Genomic DNA, 21307 nt, shown 5'->3' on the forward strand with positions numbered 1-21307 from the left:
AACGATCAATTTCCGTGTCAGAGGGTTGGTGAGTGTCATGGTCCTGGTTAAGGTTATACAAGGAGTGGTAGTAATCTTTAAAAGTATTCGCTATGTCTTTAGGATTACGAAAAATCAGATGTGACTGATGGTGCTTGATGAAAGGTAGGTTAGCTTTAGTCTGTCTTTTTTTAAGTTGGGAGGCTAGTAGCTTACTAGCCTTATTACTTTGTGAGTAATATGATAATCGCAGTCTTTTGAAGTACAGGTCATGGTCAGTTTTGATCTCCTGCCGTAGGTCTTCCCGACATTGATTGAGCTGTTGGAGTATGGTGGGGGAAGTGAGGGTCGGGTTTTTATGCATTCCCTCTAATTCAATAATTTTATTTTGGAGCTGCGTTAAGCGGCGGGTTTTATTTTTGCGTTCCCTCGAGGCTATTTGTATGAGGACACCTCGAGTGAAGGCCTTGTGAGCGCACCATACCATTGCAGGGGAGGATTCTCCATTGTCATTTAAGTGGAAAAATTCCTTGACCTTCGCTTCCACTTCATCCCTAATAGCGGGGCGAGACAGTAGGAAGGTATTGTTGCGCCAAAGCGGCCTGCTATTAGTCTTGTTAAAGTCTACAATTTCCAGCGTTATAGGTGCGTGATCTGACCAAGTGATACTATGGACCTCTGATTTAATCACATTTTGTAGCATATGCATATCTGTGAGGAAATAATCAATCCTCGAATAGCTGTTATGTATTGTAGAGAAATACGTATAGTCCCTCTCCGTAGCCCTGGTGCAGCGCCAAGGATCAAAAAGCCTTTCTTCATGACAGAAGCTGCCTAGACAGGGGCGCTGCCTGAGGGCTACAGAGGAGGAATCAAGATCAGCATTCAATACTATATTAAAATCACCACACAAAATCAGACTACCCTTTTGCATAGATTTCGCTTTGCGTACAACTTTGCGGATAAATCGTGCAGGTCTAACATTTGGGGCATATAAATTCACTAACGTATATATAGAGTGATTAATTTCAGCAATCAGTATAATATACCGACCATGAGGGTCAATGTAATCTTGCAACAAAGAAAAGGTGACAGTGTCTTTTACAGCTATTAAAACCCCATTTTTTTTCTTCAAGTCATTGGCAGTAAATATATGGGGGAATTTCCCATGTGTGCATCTAGGTGGATTAGCACTGGGGAAGTGAGTTTCTTGTATACGCAGGATGTCACAGTGCATATCCATAGCAGACTTCCAAAGTGATCTACGTTTGTAGGGGCTGTTAAGGCCTCTCACATTGTGAGACATAACTTTAATGTTCATTCGTAAACAGTACAGCCGTTAGTTGCCATCCAATTGTAAGTTGAAGAAGTAGAGCCCAAGAAGTGAGCATAACTCTCAGGAGGGTGTTACATGTCAATGACATCAATAGTTGTGGTTGGGAAGTCAGAAACCGGGAATTGGGCCTCCAACGGCCAACAGTGAACTTGGGGAGAATAGTCATAGGAAAATCCAATGAACAGTGTGCAGGGTTCATCCTGCAAAACTTCCTGGGGGAAAGAAACGTAGAACAATGGCCGTTCAGCGGGTGCTTAGTTGAACCTAAGCCCGAGTAATTATCTGCTTCAAATAAGGCACTTGGGCGATGGCCAAAGTGAGGGGCAATAGAATAGTGTAGTCCGGAGACTCAATAATAAAGCACAATGGTATCAGGCTGGTACTTATCTGTTTCTTCTGTTGAGTCGATGATAACTCCTTCTGTCAGGAAGTGGGTCCGGATCCGCCGCTTCTCCATTGGTAGGGAGGAGGCGCCATTTTCTGAGGAGCTCCATACCTTTCTCTATGGAAGCAATCACATGTGTTTCATTATGCATTTCCAAAACCAGTTTAGCTGGAAATCCCCATTTGTACAGAACCTTATGATTACGCAAAATCTTGGTGATGGGGACTAGGTTGTGCCTAGCCGCGAGTGTAGCTTGTGACAGATCTGCGTATAGAGCGATCCCTGTAAAGGGGTCCGGGAGAGACGGGTGCTGTCTAGCAAAACGCATTAACTGATCTTTTACATGGAAGAAATGGATACGTGCAATCACATCTCTGGGGACCTGCTCGGATATAAAAGAAGGCTTGGGCAGTCTGTGCGCTCGATCAATAATAAGATCAGCCGGCGCTAAGTCTGGTAAAGCAGTAATCATAAGCTTTTGGAGATAGGCAGTAAGATCAGCGGGTTTCACAGTCTCAGGGACTCCTCTGAATTTCACGTTATTTCTGCGTGCCCTATCCTCAATGTCCGCCATTTTGAGACGCATAGTTTTAATTTCACTCTCAACATCAAAGTGAGCATCAACCAGCTCATTGTGAGCTAATGTGAATTCCTCCATCTTGTTTTCCACATAAGCTACTCTTTCTTTAACTGCTGACAGTTCTGTGTTAGTGGAGCGTACAAACGAAGCCATGTCCTGTTGTAAGGCCCCTCTCAGCATCTGCAACATCTCTTTCATAGTGGTGTCCAGGATGGGCTGCCCTGATGTGGGAAAGGCATCTAGCTGCTGTGTAGCCAGGGATGATTCATCCATCTCCTCCCCTTCAGCTTCAGTGACCCCCTGGGTGTCCCCCTTCTCTCCCATCTTCCTTTTCTGTTTAGCTGGGCTTGTGAATGGTGAGGAGGGCAGAGGAGATTGTGAGGGATGAGACTCACCCAGGTCCGTACGATCAGTATGGGCAGCGCGTCCCGAGGAGGCCGCCGCATTGTATGCTGCACGGGCGCCATCTTGGGCCTCCTTGTCCGCCGCCGGCGGGAAGAAATCGGTCAGCCGACGGGGCCCCTCTCTCTCCTTCCGTTTAGACATGCTGCTCGGCGTGTGCCTGAGGTATTCCCCTACCGGAGGATACCGAATGTGGGCCGAAAAGGTCGCTGTGGGCCGCTTAATTCGATCCGCTGATACGGAGCTCTCTCCTCACACCACCATGCGCTCCGGCTGCCGGCTCCGCCCCCCCCAGGCGGCAGTTTTAAAAGCCCAGAGCGTCAGGGGGCTGTAATTGGAGACACAGGAGCTGTGGGCAGTAAGCATCCGTGGGGATTGGATCCAGGCAAACCTTAAGACACCTACTCAGCATCAGGTTGTGCAACTTAAGCATATACATATTATTGTGAGACTTTAAGCGCAACAGTGATCGCACTTGTACTAGTACCTCTGCTTTGTAGCCTAGTACTATGTCTCCTCGTAAGAGGGTCTCAGGGGGAGGTAATAAGAGCACTGGTAAGTCACCGCCTAGGTCCAGGGGTTCCAAAAGTGCCTGTAAATTACCGTCCCCCCCTGCAAGACTGGAGCCAGCCTCTCAAGACGAGTCAGTGCCCCTGTCGGGTTTTGCAGCCTCTCCTAATGTCGCAGCCCCGGTTTATGTCACTGAGGACTCCCTTAGGGCTACATTGGAGGGTTTTGAAGGGAGAATCATGAATTTTATTTCTGCTTCCCTAAAAGATAGCAGGAAAAGGGGTAGATCCCCCCCCTCTGCTGAAATCCCTCTCTCAGATGGTTCTTCTGAAAATGAGGAGGGATCCCTATCTTTGGATAGGGATCATGAGCAGTCGGACAAGTCAGAGGAAGAGGAGATAGTCCCCTCCTCCCAGGCACTCAGAAAACAGGTGCAGTATTATACTGAATTGGTGCATACCACATTCAGAATACCTGCTGCTGAAGTCGCTACGTCCTCTGTTTCTTCCCTGGGAGTCAGAAAAGCCCCACAGACTGCCTATTCCTTCCCAATTCATCCTTTAATGGATAAATTGATGGCTCCGCCCACCCCCGCATGGCTCCGCCCCCCCCCCCCCCGTTGTGTTCTGGGAAACACACAGTTCCCAGAGACACAGCGGGGGACCATAAGAGAAGCGCAGCGCAACTCGCGCATGCGCAGTAGGGAACCGGGCAGTGAAGCCCTCATGGCGGCGGTGGCTGCAGCGAGACGAGCGATCGCTCGTTATCTGCCGCCGACATCGCTGGAACCTGGGACAGGTAAGTGTGATATTAGTAGCTGCTGGCTTTTAATATTTTTTTTTTAGGTGCAGCTCCTCTTTAAACAGATGCTTGGGCTCCTTCCCAGTGAGGAAGTAGGAAATTATGCAGAGTTGCCTCACATCCTGTGTTTCATAATTGATGCGATTTTGGATTCCGTCCAACAAGCATCACGTTTGTCTCTCATGTTGGTTCACATGCGAAGGGCCCTATGGCTAAAGAATTGGGCAGCTGAGCTGTCATGCAAGAAGCATTTGACTGGGTTCCCGTTTAATGGGGAGCGTTTGTTTGGGGAAGAATTAGATAAGTTCGTCCAAAATATTTCAGGAGGTAAATCTACTCTCCTTCCAGTCAAAAAGAGCAAGCGTCCTTCATTTAGGCGTGCTCTCTCTCCCGAAGCTTCGAGCTCTAAACAGTGGCGACGGCCTTCTCAGTCCTCCTCTACTAGAAAGGCTCAAGGCTGAGCCCAGGGACAGAAAAAGACTTGGGGGCGAAAGCCTGCCAAGCAGAGCCCAAAAACTTCTTTGTGAAGGGGCGCCCCCGCTCGGCAGAGTGGGGGGAAGGCTCCTGCAGTTCGCAGGCGCCTGGCGGGAAGAGATCCAGGACAGGTGGGTGATCTCTTCAGTATCTCTGGGCTACAAACTAGAGTTTCAGGAGATTCCACCTTCTCGTTTCCTAAGGTCAAGGATTCCCAGGGATCCAGTAAAGCAAAAACCGCTATTTCTGGCCTTAGATCAATTACTATCCCAGGGTGTGATAGTAGAAGTGAACCCGAAAGATCAGGGTTTGGGGTTTTACTCAAATCTCTTCACCGTTCCAAAACCAAATGGAAGTGTCAGACCTATCCATGAATCTGAAGGACCTAAACCGGTTTTTACACATCCAGTCCTTCCGAATGCAGTCAATCCGCACTGTGGTCTCCTCCCTGCAAGGGGGAGAATTCATGGCATCAATAGATATCAAGGATGCATATCTCCATGTGCCAATTTTTCCCGCACACCAAAAATTTCTAAGGTTTGCGGTAGAGCGGCGCCATTTTCAATTTGTGACCTTGCCATTCGGGCTTGCTACAGCCCCTCGAGTCTTCACAAAGATTCTGGACCCACTCTTAGCAAACTTAAGAGCTCAGGGTATAGCCGTCATGGCTTATCTAGACGACTTGCTTCTCATGGAGAAAAATGCAGCGTTCCTAAGTCGCAGCGTCACCAAAACGCTAGAACATCTAGAACGCCTAGGTTGGATTATAAACCTAGAAAAGTCGTCCCTACAACCGACTACCAGGTTGGAATACCTAGGTATGATTATCGACACCGCTCAGGGCAGGGTGTTTCTTCCAAGGCTAAAGGCCTTGGCCATTGGGGATCTGGTGCGCCTGATTCTGGGCAGAAGATCTTCCTCCATTCGGTTGTGCATGAGACTATTAGGGAAAATGGTCGCCTCCTTCGAGGCCGTCCCATTCGCCCAGTTCCACTCAAGGCCTCTGCAAGGATGCATCCTTGCGGCTTGGAACAGGAAGCCCCAATCTCTGGATCTTCCTATGCGTCTATCCCCCGGGACACGCAAGAGTCTTGTCTGGTGGTTACAAACCAAGAATTTGCTGAAGGGCAAAACTTTTCTTCCTCTCTCATGGAAGATTATCACAACAGATGCCAGCCTGACAGGCTGGGGAGCTGTATTGGAGGGAACGTGCTCGCAGGGGAAATGGTCTGCGACCGAGAGTCTACTGCCCATAAATATCTTGGAGATTCGGGCAGTTTACATGGCACTCATAGAGTGGTCTTACAGACTGCGAGGTTTCCCGGTTCGGGTTCAGTCCGACAATGCCACCGCAGTGGCTTATATCAATCACCAGGGCGGTACCAGAAGCCTGGTGGCCCAAAAGGAGGTGAACCGCATACTTGTCTGGGCAGAAAAGCATGTTCCGTGTCTTTCTGCAGTCTTCATCCCAGGAGTGGAGAATTGGCAGGCTGATTTTCTCAGCCGCCAGCAGTTGTGCCCAGGAGAATGGGCTCTGCACCCCGACGTGTTTCAGAACATATGTCACAAGTGGGGTACTCCAGACGTAGATCTGTTTGCGTCCAGGTTCAACAGGAAACTGGACAAGTTTGTGTCAAGGACAAGAGATGCACTTGCTCAGGGGTCAGATGCTCTGACGGTTCCCTGGGATCAGTACAATCTGATCTATGCCTTCCCCCCGAGCCCGCTACTGTCGCGGTTCCTGGGAAGGGTCAAGAGGGAGACAAAGTCGGTCCTTTTGGTGGCCTCGGCTTGGCCCAGGCGACCATGGTATGCAGAAATCATGAAGTTGGCAGTAGGCAGGCCATGGACCCTCCCTCTCCGGCCAGATCTGCTCTCACAGGGTCCAATCTACCATCCTGCTTTACGCAGTCTGAATTTGACGGTTTGGCTGCTGAGACCCACATTCTGAGAGACCGTGGCCTTTCGGGGCCAGTCCTTTCTACTCTGGTCAATGCCAGAAAGCCGGCCTCCAGGCTTATTTATTACAAAATCTGGAGGACATATGTTTCCTGGTGTGAACTCAGGAAATGGCATCCTAGAAGGTATGTCATTAACAGAATCTTGGCCTTTCTCCAGACAGGCCTAGAAATGAATTTGGCCATAAGCACTATCAAGGTGCAGATTTCGGCCCTGTCAGTGTTTTTTCAGAAGCCACTTGCATCGCATTCCCTGGTGCGGGCTTTCATCCAGGGGGCCATGCGGATAAGACCACCAGTCAAACCTCCGGTATGCCCATGGGATCTGAATTTGGTTCTCTCGGCTTTGCAGGGGCAACCATTTGAACCTTTGCATCTGGCTTCTTTAGCTCTCCCGACTAAAAAGCTGGTCTTCTTAGTAGCCATATCTACGGCTAGAAGAGTATCAGAATTGGCAGCTCTTTCCAGTAAAGAGCCGTATTTAATTATCCATAAGGACCGGGTGGTCATGCGTCCCAACAGGTCCTTTCTACCTAAGGTGGTTTCGGGTTTCCATTTGAATCAGGATGTAATCCTACCATCCTTTTTTCCGGACCCTCAGTCCACAGAGGAAGAATCTTTACACACTTTAGATGTGGTTAGAGCAATCAGTGTTTATCTTCAAGCAATTTCTCAGATAAGGAAAACTGATTGTTTATTTATTCTGCCGGAAGGCCCTAGAAAGGCCCAGGCAGCGTCAAAGTCCACTCTCTCAAGGTGGATCAGGCAGGTTATTTCTCAGGCCTATGGCTTAAAGGGGAAGATTCCTCCTTTTCGGGTGAAAGCGCACTCTACTAGGGCTGTTAGTGCTTCTTGGGCAGTGCATCACCAGGCCTCCCTGGCTCAGATCTGTAAGGCTGCGACTTGGTCATCAGTCCACACATTCACCAGATTCTATCAGGTGGATGTCAGTGGGCAAGAGGATATCGCCTTCGGGCGCAGTGTACTGCAGGCTGCAGTTTGGGTCCTCCGGTCCCTGGCAGTCTATATTTATGATCTGTGTCTCCCTCCCCTCAATCTGAGCATTGCTATGGGACATCCCACTATGTAATGAAGCTCCTGTGTCCCGTGATGTATGATCAAGAAAATGGGATTTTTATATACAGCTTACCTGTAAAATCCTTTTCTTGAGAGTACATCACGGGACACAGGGCTCCCGCCCCTCTTGGGTTTTACGTGGTTTCTTATTGCTTTGCTACAAAACTGAGGTGCCTCCCAAATGGGAGGGGTTATATAGGGGAGGAATTCTCCTTAATTAGGGTCAACCAGTGTCCAATCACCAGAGGTGCCTATATAACCCACTATGTAATGAAGCTCCTGTGTCCCGTGATGTATGATCAAGAAAAGGATTTTACAGGTAAGCTGTGTATAAAAATCCCATTTTTATGCAAAGTTTGTTTGAAATGGAAAGGGTGTATAGCAATGTGCAGAGCATTGATTTGTAGGTTATTTTCTCCCAACACAGCGCACCACAACGCAAAGTCGCTTGTTGCGGTGCACTGCACATTCTGTTGTGCAGATTTGGAAAAAATTCTGGAACAAGATGGATCAAGCAGAAGATTGTTTACTAGGAGCAATGCCATTTTATTCAGATTTAATGTGAGCCTCTCATTAAAGATATATTCTTTAACCCAGGGCTCGAGTCCTGCGGGAACGCGTAGGAACGGCGTCCCTGCACTATTTTCACAGCAGAAACGCCGTTCCCTTTGCAGGACTCGAGCCGCCCGAATGAGATGTATGCAGAGTAGTGCAGTAAGCGTTTGGCTGTAGTAAGTTCTCCCTCACTTCACGCAGTGCTGTTCGCTCCCCGGCGACCCCTCCTCTCTTCTTGTCTATCCCTGATGATGTCACAAGCCAATGGGGATAGACGAGAAGAGAGGAGGGGCCGTCGGGGAGCAAACAGCACTGCGTGAAGTGAGGGAGAACTTACTACAGCCAAACGCTTCCTGTGCTACTCTGCATACTGGCTAGCAAGATGTGCCCTATAATGTGCCCCCTGATGTGCTATGTGCCCCATGCCCTGATGTCCTATGTGCCCCACTGTGCCCCATAATGTGCCCTGATGTGCCCCATGCCCTGATGTGCCATGTGACCTGATGTGCTATGTGCCCTGATGTGCCATGTGCCCTGATGTGCTATGTGCCCTGATGTGCCATGTGGCCTGATGTGCCCCGTCTCCTTATGTTCTATGTGCCCCATAATGTGCCCTGATGTGCTATGTGCCCTGTGGCAGCACGCAGGTAAAATCACCTGGTTGTATTCAGGATGGGAAATATGTGTGTCCTAGATTCAGGCTTTATGCAGACTTTTACAATTAGAGGGGAAGAGTTAATGAGCCCAGCTGTAGTAAGTGGGCTCATTAAGGCCTCTACAAAAAACCCCAGCATGCATAGGGAGATGCTCCATCCTGGAACCAGTTTTGTGTGTATAGACTGGGGAGTCTGAGATCTGTTCTGTGCGGTGAGTTAACGCCTGTGTGGCAAACCCCTACAATAGAGACAGGGACTGGGGCAGCACAAGGCTGCACCCAGTTGTTAGACAGGGAGTCTACGTGTGTAGTTAGAGGTCAAGCTGACCAGGATTTATTTTCTTGTTTTATTTTGTTTGGCTGTTATTTGTATCACTGCATGTAGCCTAAATAAACCGGATCTTTTGTTTTTTGAACCTACACCGCTGTCTGCTGTGCCTGACTTCGTGTTGTGAACCCATCCAGGGGGTCACACACACCCGCTACCGAGCTAACCCCTCACAGTTGGTGGAGAATTTTGGCAAGTTTTTTTTTCAATTTTGTTTAAGGCCAGCATGGAAGAGATACTGAGACAGCTGGCTCTAGCAAATGCAAACCAGCAGCAAGCAAATGCAAATCAGCAGCAAACAAATGCAGCTTTACAAAAGAGCCTTGCAGCCCAGCAGAAAGCTCACCAGCAGAGCCTGGAAGCTCAGCAACAAGCACTGCAGCAATCTGAAGCCCGCTTTATAGACCTATTGCAGAAACAAGAGCAGAATGTTCAACAGAAAATAGAGACATTAATACAGCAACGTCCGCAGACCAATGAAGCAAGTGGTTACAATAATACCGCATCCTTTGGTGTGAGCCGTGTATTGACAAAAATGACTGGAGAGGATGATCCGGAGGTGTTTTTGACCACATTTGAAAGGACTGCTGAAAGGGAAAAGTGAAAAACGTGTAGCGCTTATTTGTTTTTACCACATTACAATGTGACCAATGTAATCAATACATGTGTTAGACTGTGCACAAAACACATAAAAAGAAATATATAAAAACATTTAAACACTCAATTGCTGTATATGTAAAGCTAGAATGTCCAAGTAAATATATATGAAAAAAATATGTCCACAAAAGTGGAAAAACAGCATGAAAACAGATGAAGAGTTCTCCAGATTTTCCAAGGTTACTGTGTGTGACACGATGAAGTGAAAAACAGTCCTACACCTTCTCCAAAGAATAATCACACAATCACCGCGTGAACCCTCCACCACATAGAATGGGGGCTTACCAGATTTAATGGATCCTACTCAAAATTATATTTGGAGGATCATATGTGCTTGTAGGTATACATAGGCTATTTTTGGAGTGTTGTCTTTTTCTGGAAGGCTTTCAAGTGTAGCTATTTTCTCTGCGGTATGTCTCCATCCACATAGATCATCATAGGTAATGGGATAGATATAAAGGAAGAAAGCAGGGACCACAATAGTGTAACTCCGTTTTTCGTTTCAAACAATTTAATTAAAAATTATCAAACTCACGTGTACAAAGAACATAAGCGCTTTTTTCAGTGAAATCTCAGGCTGCAGTGAAGTCCCGACGCGTTTCGTCTTAAGCAGACATCATCTGGGGTACAACTTCAAGGCAGCCCTCCAGTTTATATAGCTAGACCCCCAATCAGGACAAGATTTCCTCCATCAGTGTCACCACCCATCACTTCCGGTATCCAACATGGCCGCCGGCGTGCGTTCCACGCCTCTCTTTAGTAATGTGAAGGTTCTAGTCAAATAGCTGTTACATCCCATACTCTTATATATATTAGACGAATGACTTCCGTATATTTAAACGAACGTCCTAATGCCAATAACGTCCAAATAGAACGCAGGCATAAACATTGAAAAGTTCAGCCGATCTCTTGACCTTAGCGGAAGTAAAAATAAAATGAACGTGACCCCCCGCGTATCTCACGAACGGGAGTGGTCAGCCTGGAACGCACCAACTTTATCCACATCCCGGCGCCATAACGTCACTTCCGTGTCCCCATACTCAAAAAATAGACGTATAAAAGAACGCCATCTCTAGGGTAATGTACAGATCGGTACAAGAACGAATCTTTTATATATATTAAATAAGGAAAGTATAGGATATGTACTCTCAGCTGAGGGATATATCTAGTAGAAAAAGCATTGGTAAAAAGTAAATAAAAAAGTAAAAAATATAGACAACATTAAACATTCGGACACTGCATCAAAATCGGAACGCAGTGCCTATAATCGCATATTAGCTTGTGTAGCCACATTTCACAGGAAAAATAAACAGAGAAGGCAAATTTCGAAAAGATATTACTTCCAGAAATTTTACCCAAAAAAGTAGTTAAAATCTACCTAAGGGTATTAACTGAAAAATGAATGGAAAAATGTGACCAGATCCACTCAAATAGGCGATTATTACATCTTAACACTCTTACATGGACAATGGTTTACGCATAAAAAAGAAATTTTTATTCTAATTTTAAAAAATTGAAAATATAAAAACTTATAAAAATCAAATGTAGTCATGAGTTTTAAGGTATATATATATATATATAGTCAGATGTAGCGCTCTATTAATATAGTGGCCAAATCAAAAGGAGACCGGAAGTAATATGTGTCGACACATTAGGTGGACCAAACCCGAGTCGCCTTTAACCATCTACAAATACACAAAAAGTACATTTTCCCCACATATTTCTACCATATATACCCAAAAAAGGAGGGGATAAGTTGAATAAAGTAAAAATATGGGTAAGAGAGATGGACAGACCTCAGTTATCATTGATAAATGCATCTATATTGCACACCAAGTCCGAACCAAACGGGGAGTGGGACCCAACACCCTATATCAACCATCATCGATGAATGCATTGATGTCCCACTCCACGTTTAGACCAAACGGGGAGTAAGACTTGATAGTGTATATCCAATACGTCTCTAACTTGGATACACCCCTGATCATGGCACCCCCCCTCCAGGGTGGCGTATACCTATCTATGATCAAAAACTCTGTTCCTGTAGGGTCACTATTGTGACACTGCTTATAGTGTCTAGGGACAGTGTGTTTTGAATCTTTACTCTTGATAAGGGATATATGTTCGCCTACCCTGATTGCAAATGTCCTGATAGTCCTCCCTACATATTGCTTGCCACATGGGCAGGTGATCAGATATACCACATACTTGGTGTCACAAGTGCAAAAAGGCTTGATGCTATGTGTCTTATTAGTGATTGTAGAGGTAAATTCAGTGGCCTTACGTCTCCCTAAGGTATTGTATCTACATACACTGCACTTTTTACAGGGGTAGAAACCCGTCATATTGTGGAAAAAGGATGGACGATTGGGTGGATCTAAGGTATTGGGGGCTATACTCTTCTGTAGGGATGGAACCCCCCTGAAAAGTATCTTAGCTTGTTCGGGTAGCTTGGGGCCCAACACAGGATCATTTTTTAGTATACTCCAATGTTTGTTTATAATAGACTTGATCTGTCTATGCTGTGATGAAAACGTTGTTATCATAGACCATCTGTAAGTATCATCAGGTGCATTTTGTGTTTTCTCAACAATGAGGTCCTCTCTATTGGTTTCTGCAACCTTGCATATTTCCCTATCCAAAATGGCTCTATCGTACCCCTTATCTTCAAATTTCTGCCTAAGATTTTTGGCTTGTATTTTGAATGTCTCTAGATCTGTACAATTCCTCCGGAGACGTAGAAACTGGCTCCGCGGAACGGAATTAAGCCACGCTCTGTGGTGGCAGCTATCTAGGGGAATGAAGCTGTGGTGTGTTTGTAGCCATGGGCAGTAATACAGAGATTGGAGGGATGTTTATGAGGCTAAAAAACATCATGACATCAGAGCTCCACCTACAGTGGGATCTAGCGTTCCTGCAACAATATATTGCGGAACACATGGTCCCCAGAAGCCTGAGATGGGACATTTACCCTCAACAAGGCGAACAAGACCTTGAGTCTTGGTTCAAGTATTTTAATGAAGCTGGAATTAACCTTCTAGGCTTCTTGACTACCAGAAAGAATAATAGGTTGGGACTTTTAGATAAAGAAATTAAGGAACTTAGAGATAAACTTGGAGGTTTTAAAAATACCCCAGAATATAATTCTCTTTCAGCTAACTTATTAAATCATTTAGAGAAGGAAGACAGGGAACAGAAGTACAAAAAACAGAAAAAATATTCTAGAGACATTAACGACTATAAGACAGGAAATGTGTTCAGTTGGCAAAAATCTTTACAAACCACATCTACGATGGACACACAACCCCCAAGTGGACCTCAAGATGTCGGTTCCACTATGAGGCCTGTGGAAGTCAAACCCCCTATGCCCCATGGTGATGTTGTACAGAGATACCCTGATGAGGGCCTACCACCCTCTCAGTACACAGTACAACATTTTTACCCCCATACTCCCAATAAGCCACAGAGGGGGAGGGGTAATCATCGGGGTAAAAGAGGTGGAAGAGGGTCCAATCGAGGACGTCCTTTCAACCGTGATGATTACCAGCTTAGAGATTATAATGAGACATCATATTACTCTCCGTCACCTAGACGTGCACCCCCGAATTCGTATTATGTGGGGTCTCAAAATCATAATGTAGCTCCAATTTCTACATACAACAGGTTTTCTCCACTAAGGGATCAGAGAGACAATGAAATTAGAAATAATGCCTATACACCATCTACATACAATCCACCCAATAGTAATTTTAGAAATCAGGATTTTTGCGAGGATCCATATACCAAAAAAAGAGGCCAGGATCCAAGAGAGGGTGCAGAGGGGGGAAACGACTACAACGGAGGAAAAAGAAGGCGAGTTTGATAGGAAAGGGTGTCTTTAATCTAAGTAAAAAAACCTTTTCCCAAGCAGAGTTATCTGTATTGGATAAGGGATTAAAATATGCACCCCCCAAAAGTCTCAATAAATTTAACACCTTCATAGATGTACACAAATTTATTAGGAAAATTAATGTTCAAAGATATTTGACAACTAATCCGTTTAGAACAGGATATACAGCAGCCACGTTTGGCACTGTACATTCAGGGTTATCTAACCCGTCTTTATTTGTACCCCCTGTACCTACAGCTCCGGCGGTAAAAAATTTTAAGGATCTTGTACTTAGTGACCTAGAGAAACTTCCTATTAAGCATGTGAATAGGTCCACCCTCTCACAGGCCGGTTTTAACTCTTTGTGTGAACAAAAGGAGGTCGTCGTGCGTCCTGCTGACAAAGGGGGTGGGATTGTTATCCTGGACAAGGAACAGTATAAAGCCGAAATGTGCAGGATACTAGAGGAACCGGGGACATATAAATTACTCCCTAACAATCCCACAAGTCTTTATAAAAGACAACTTAAGAGCCTTGTCGAGAAAGGATACGACTCGAAAATTCTGAATAAGAAAGAAAAATCATTTTTGATCCCTATTGCTCCAAGAATTCCCACTATATATTATCTGCCAAAGATTCATAAAGATGCGATTAACCCTCCCGGCAGGCCTATAGTGAGTGGTATCAATTCTATCACCTCACGTATAGGTCGATATATAGATTTCTACCTGCAACCTTTAGTGAAAAAAACTCCCTCGTATCTTAAGGATACAGGAGCGACAATTAGGAGACTGGCAAATATAACTCCCCAGGATGAATGCATTATTGCCACAGCAGATGTGGCTTCTTTATATACTTGCATTCCACATAGAAGGGGTATAGAAGCTGTCCGCTACTTTTTGGATCAAGAAGATTCTCTAGCGCCATTCCAACGCGACTATCTCATTGAACTGCTTGAGTTTGCAACCGAGCATAATTATTTTTGGTTTAATGGTAATTACTATTCACAGCAGAGAGGTGTAGCAATGGGGGCCAAATTTGCCCCCAGTCTTGCCAATTTATTTATGGCAAAGTGGGAGGAGGATGTCGTCTATGCCCATCATAACCCCTCGTTGGCTTTATGGGCAAGATATATAGACGACATCCTCCTCCTATGGAATGGCACACCTGAATCGCTAAGAGAATTTTTTGGTACTTTGAACCACAATGATAGGGGTATCTCATTATCGCTAGAAATGAGCACCTCTAAGATTAACTTCTTGGATCTAGAAATTGAAATATTAAATAATAAATTTGTGTTCAAAACACATTTCAAAGAAACAGATCGGAACAGCTTCATTCCCCTAGATAGCTGCCACCACAGAGCGTGGCTTAATTCCGTTCCGCGGAGCCAGTTTCTACGTCTCCGGAGGAATTGTACAGATCTAGAGACATTCAAAATACAAGCCAAAAATCTTAGGCAGAAATTTGAAGATAAGGGGTACGATAGAGCCATTTTGGATAGGGAAATATGCAAGGTTGCGGAAACCAATAGAGAGGACCTCATTGTTGAGAAAACACAAAATGCACCTGATGATACTTACAGATGGTCTATGATAACAACGTTTTCATCACAGCATAGACAGATCAAGTCTATTATAAACAAACATTGGAGTATACTAAAAAATGATCCTGTGTTGGGCCCCAAGCTACCCGAACAAGCTAAGATACTTTTCAGGGGGGTTCCATCCCTACAGAAGAGTATAGCCCCCAATACCTTAGATCCACCCAATCGTCCATCCTTTTTCCACAATATGACGGGTTTCTACCCCTGTAAAAAGTGCAGTGTATGTAGATACAATACCTTAGGGAGACGTAAGGCCACTGAATTTACCTCTACAATCACTAATAAGACACATAGCATCAAGCCTTTTTGCACTTGTGACACCAAGTATGTGGTATATCTGATCACCTGCCCATGTGGCAAGCAATATGTAGGGAGGACTATCAGGACATTTGCAATCAGGGTAGGCGAACATATATCCCTTATCAAGAGTAAAGATTCAAAACACACTGTCCCTAGACACTATAAGCAGTGTCACAATAGTGACCCTACAGGAACAGAGTTTTTGATCATAGATAGGTATACGCCACCCTGGAGGGGGGGTGCCATGATCAGGGGTGTATCCAAGTTAGAGACGTATTGGATATACACTATCAAGTCTTACTCCCCGTTTGGTCTAAACGTGGAGTGGGACATCAATGCATTCATCGATGATGGTTGATATAGGGTGTTGGGTCCCACTCCCCGTTTGGTTCGGACTTGGTGTGCAATATAGATGCATTTATCAATGATAACTGAGGTCTGTCCATCTCTCTTACCCATATTTTTACTTTATTCAACTTATCCCCTCCTTTTTTGGGTATATATGGTAGAAATATGTGGGGAAAATATACTTTTTGTGTATTTGTAGATGGTTAAAGGCGACTCGGGTTTGGTCCACCTAATGTGTCGACACATATTACTTCCGGTCTCCTTTTGATTTGGCCACTATATTAATAGAGCGCTACATCTGACTATATATATATATATATACCTTAAAACTCATGACTACATTTGATTTTTATAAGTTTTTATATTTTCAATTTTTTAAAATTAGAATAAAAATTTCTTTTTTATGCGTAAACCATTGTCCATGTAAGAGTGTTAAGATGTAATAATCGCCTATTTGAGTGGATCTGGTCACATTTTTCCATTCATTTTTCAGTTAATACCCTTAGGTAGATTTTAACTACTTTTTTGGGTAAAATTTCTGGAAGTAATATCTTTTCGAAATTTGCCTTCTCTGTTTATTTTTCCTGTGAAATGTGGCTACACAAGCTAATATGCGATTATAGGCACTGCGTTCCGATTTTGATGCAGTGTCCGAATGTTTAATGTTGTCTATATTTTTTACTTTTTTATTTACTTTTTACCAATGCTTTTTCTACTAGATATATCCCTCAGCTGAGAGTACATATCCTATACTTTCCTTATTTAATATATATAAAAGATTCGTTCTTGTACCGATCTGTACATTACCCTAGAGATGGCGTTCTTTTATACGTCTATTTTTTGAGTATGGGGACACGGAAGTGACGTTATGGCGCCGGGATGTGGATAAAGTTGGTGTGTTCCAGGCTGACCACTCCCGTTCGTGAGATACGCGGGGGGTCACGTTCATTTTATTTTTACTTCCGCTAAGGTCAAGAGATCGGCTGAACTTTTCAATGTTTATGCCTGCGTTCTATTTGGACGTTATTGGCATTAGGACGTTCGTTTAAATATACGGAAGTCATTCGTCTAATATATATAAGAGTATGGGATGTAACAGCTATTTGACTAGAACCTTCACATTACTAAAGAGAGGCGTGGAACGCACGCCGGCGGCCATGTTGGATACCGGAAGTGATGGGTGGTGACACTGATGGAGGAAATCTTGTCCTGATTGGGGGTCTAGCTATATAAACTGGAGGGCTGCCTTGAAGTTGTACCCCAGATGATGTCTGCTTAAGACGAAACGCGTCGGGACTTCACTGCAGCCTGAGATTTCACTGAAAAAAGCGCTTATGTTCTTTGTACACGTGAGTTTGATAATTTTTAATTAAATTGTTTGAAACGAAAAACGGAGTTACACTATTGTGGTCCCTGCTTTCTTCCTTTATATCTATCCCATTACCTATGATGATCTATGTGGATGGAGACATACCGCAGAGAAAATAGCTACACTTGAAAGCCTTCCAGAAAAAGACAACACTCCAAAAATAGCCTATGTATACCTACAAGCACATATGATCCTCCAAATATAATTTTGAGTAGGATCCATTAAATCTGGTAAGCCCCCATTCTATGTGGTGGAGGGTTCACGCGGTGATTGTGTGATTATTCTTTGGAGAAGGTGTAGGACTGTTTTTCACTTCATCGTGTCACACACAGTAACCTTGGAAAATCTGGAGAACTCTTCATCTGTTTTCATGCTGTTTTTCCACTTTTGTGGACATATTTTTTTCATATATATTTACTTGGACATTCTAGCTTTACATATACAGCAATTGAGTGTTTAAATGTTTTTATATATTTCTTTTTATGTGTTTTGTGCACAGTCTAACACATGTATTGATTACATTGGTCACATTGTAATGTGGTAAAAACAAATAAGCGCTACACGTTTTTCACAAAAATTTATTATGTCACATTTGTACACCTAGATGTTGTGTTAGCTGCTGTTTGTATACTGGTTACACATTCGAATAGCGCAGTGTTTTTGGTTCTTTTTGAAAGGGAAAAGTGGCCTAAGGAGCAATGGGCTGGACTGGTGGCCCCTCTGTTAACTGGGGAATCGCAGAAAGCTTATTATGACCTAGAGCCTGACCAAGCAAAAGACTATGTGGTGCTAAAAGCATAAATATTGGCACGGCTGGGTGTCACCCTGGCCGTCCGTGCTCAGCGTGGGCATAACTGGACTTTTCAGGTTGGAAAACCTCCCAGGTCTCAAATGTATGATCTCATTCACCTGAGCAGGAAGTGGCTGCAGCCAGAGACTTTGACTGCACCAAACATTGTGGAGCGTGTGGTTATGGATCGTTTCCTGAGAGCTCTTCCTACTGCCATCCAAAAATGGGTAAGCCATGGAGACCCAGAAAATGCAGATAAACTTGTGGATCTGGTTGAGAGGTACTTGGCTACAGAGAACCTGACCACCTCTTCCAGGGACTCACGGACTTTCCCCCCTAAGACCAGATCATCCCCAGTGGCGGGTAAGATGACTCCAAGGGGTGAGGGTGGAGAGAGTGAGAGGGTGGGAGTTCTACCTAAGGTCTGGCGGGAGCAGCCCAGGAAGCCCATGCTGCAAGAGGCAGCGAAAAAGATTATTTGCTACCGCTGCCGGCAAGAGGGACATATTGCAGCCAATTGCCCAGTTGTGGATGAGCCTATGCAATGTGACTTTATAAGGGAGAGACGTCAGTCGCTGTTTGCGACAGTTGCATGCACTGCCATTCGGGGACCTGAGAAACATTTATGTAAAATGTGTATTAATGGTAGACCTGTTGATGTGTTGCTAGATTCAGGTAGCCTGGTAACATTGATAAAAGCTGAATTAGTTACTACAAAGGGAAGAACAGGGTGGCTGTTATTTGTGTGCATGGGGACACCCAAGAGTATCCTGTAACTTCAGTGTTTTTTGAGACCCCCAAAGGTAACCTCTCTCATCAGGTGGGGTTAGTGTCTCACTTACCACATGATGCTATTGTGGGAAGGGATTTTCCAAAATTCTGGGAACTCTGGGATTGTCCTGAGCCCCCCACTGGTGCCCCTATAAACCAGGAAGATGACCAGAATTCCTCTGGGAGTGGTGAGGACTCTCCTGAATTTCCCTTGTCGGTATTGGCGGGGGAAACTCGAGAAACTGGGGAGGAGCCAACATCCTCAGATGAAAACATGCCGTCTGTGGAGTTTTCGGATCTTGAGGTTCACAGGGAAAATTTTGCCACAGAACAGTTAAAAGACCCCACCCTAATAAAGGCCCGGGAAAATGTGGTGAAAGTAGATGGCGAGTTAGTGAACCCAGATAAGACTTGCACTTACCCGTACTTCACTGTGGAAAGGGACCTGCTGTATCGAGTGGCTCAAAGGGCAGAAGAAACCATTGAGCAACTTGTAGTGCCCAAACCTTACAGGAAGTTGGTGTTAGAATTGGCCCATGGGCACATTCTGGGAGGTCATCTGGGGACCGAAAAAACCAGGGAGAGGGTACTGCAGAGATTCTATTGGCCTGGGGTCATGAAGGAAACAGAAAATTATTGTTCCTCCTGCCCTGTGTGTCAGAAGTCGGCACCTATGCCACATTTCCGTAACCCGCTGGTACCTCTTCCTATCATTGAGGTCCCCTTTGAAAGGATCGCCATGGATTTGGTAGGTCCGATAATGAAGTCCGCTAGGGGGCACCAGTACATTTTGGTTATATTGGACTATGCCACCCGTTATCCGGAAGCAATTCCTCTTCGAAATACCTCGGCCAAAACCATAGCCAAAGAGCTATCTCTGGTTTTTAGCCGCGTGGGTATTTGTAAGGAACTGCTTATGGACCAAGGTACACCCTTTATGTCCCGGGTTATGAAGGAACTATGCAAGTTGTACAAAGTGACACAATTGCGTACATCTGTGTATCACCCCCAAACAGATGGGTTGGTTGAAAGATTCAACAAAACCCTAAAACAAATGTTAAAGAAGGTGGTGGATAGAGATGGAAAGAATTGGGACTGTCTAATACCCTATCTGATGTTTGCCATTAGGGAGGTACCCCAATCCTCTACGGGTTTCTCACCCTTCGAGTTGCTCTATGGGAGACACCCAAGAGGGCTGCTGGATATCGCCAAGGAAACTTGGGAAAATGAGAGTTCTCCTCACAGGAGTGTGATTGAGCATGTCGCCCTGATGCAAGATAGAATTGCACAGGTAATGCCAATTGTAAAGGAACATTTAACCCAAGCGCAGTTAGCACAGCAGAGAGTGTACAACCGTGGGGCCAAGACACGTACTTTTTCCCCGGGGGATAGGGTCTTGGTGCTAGTCCCTACGGTTGAAAGCAAATTTCTGGCCAAATGGCAAGGTCCATACGAAGTAATTGAGAAAATTAGTGAGGTGAACTACAGGGTTAGACAGCCAGGAAGGCGAAAGCCGGAGCAGATCTATCACGTCAATCTACTGAAAGCCTGGAGGGATAGGGAATCCCTAGTCGCGGAGACTTTGTCACAAGCACAGCCTGTTTGCTTAGTTCCTGAGGTTGGAATAGCAGACACCTTATCGAAACCCCAACAACAGGAGGTTAAAGAGTTTGTACTTCGTAACAAAGAGATTTTCTCTGAGCTGCCGGGACAAACATCTGGCGTAGAGCATGACATTATCACCCCGCCAGGAGAAAGGGTAAAACTAAAACCTTATAGAATACCAGAGGCCCGACGGGAGGCAATACGTGGGGAGGTTCAAAGGATGCTGGAATTGGGTGTGATAGAGGAGTCCCAGAGTGACTGGTCCAGTCCTATCGTACTAGTGCCCAAACCTGATGGGAGCTGGCGGTTTTGTAACGATTTTCGACAATTAAATAAAGTTACAAAATTTGACACCTACCCCATGCCGCGTATAGATGAGTTGATTGACCGGCTGGGAACAGCCCGATATATGACAACTCTTGATCTCACCAAAGGGTATTGGCAAATTCCCCTGGCCGAGTCGGCCAAGGAGAAGACTGCGTTTGTAACCCCAGATGGGGCATTCCAATATAAGAGAATGCCGTTTGGGTTACAGAATGCACCGGCAACATTCCAGCGGAAAATGGATAAGATTCTGAGGCCCCATCAGAAATATGCTGCAGCTTACCTGGATGATGTGATTATCCATAGCACAGACTGGGTCTCACATTTGCCAAAAGTACAAGCAGTCCTAGACTCTATCCGGGAAGCTGGGTTTACGGCCAATCCAAAGAAGTGTACCATTGGACAGGAGGAGGCCAAATATCTTGGGTACACTATTGGGAGGGGGGTGATTAAACCCCAAGTCAATAAAGTCGAGGCCATACAGAGTTGGCCACGTCCCAACAGCAAGAAACAGGTACGAGCCTTTCTGGGAATCGCTGGCTATTATCGACGATTCATTCCCCATTTTGCTTCTCAGGCTGTGCCCCTCACCAACCTGACAAAAGGGAAAGAGTCTGTTATGGTTAAAT

Source organism: Lithobates pipiens, unplaced genomic scaffold, assembly GCF_037356315.1.
Source record: "Lithobates pipiens isolate NorthernLeopardFrog02 unplaced genomic scaffold, aLitPip1_a1.2 Scaffold_19, whole genome shotgun sequence".
NCBI lineage: Eukaryota > Metazoa > Chordata > Amphibia > Anura > Ranidae > Lithobates > Lithobates pipiens.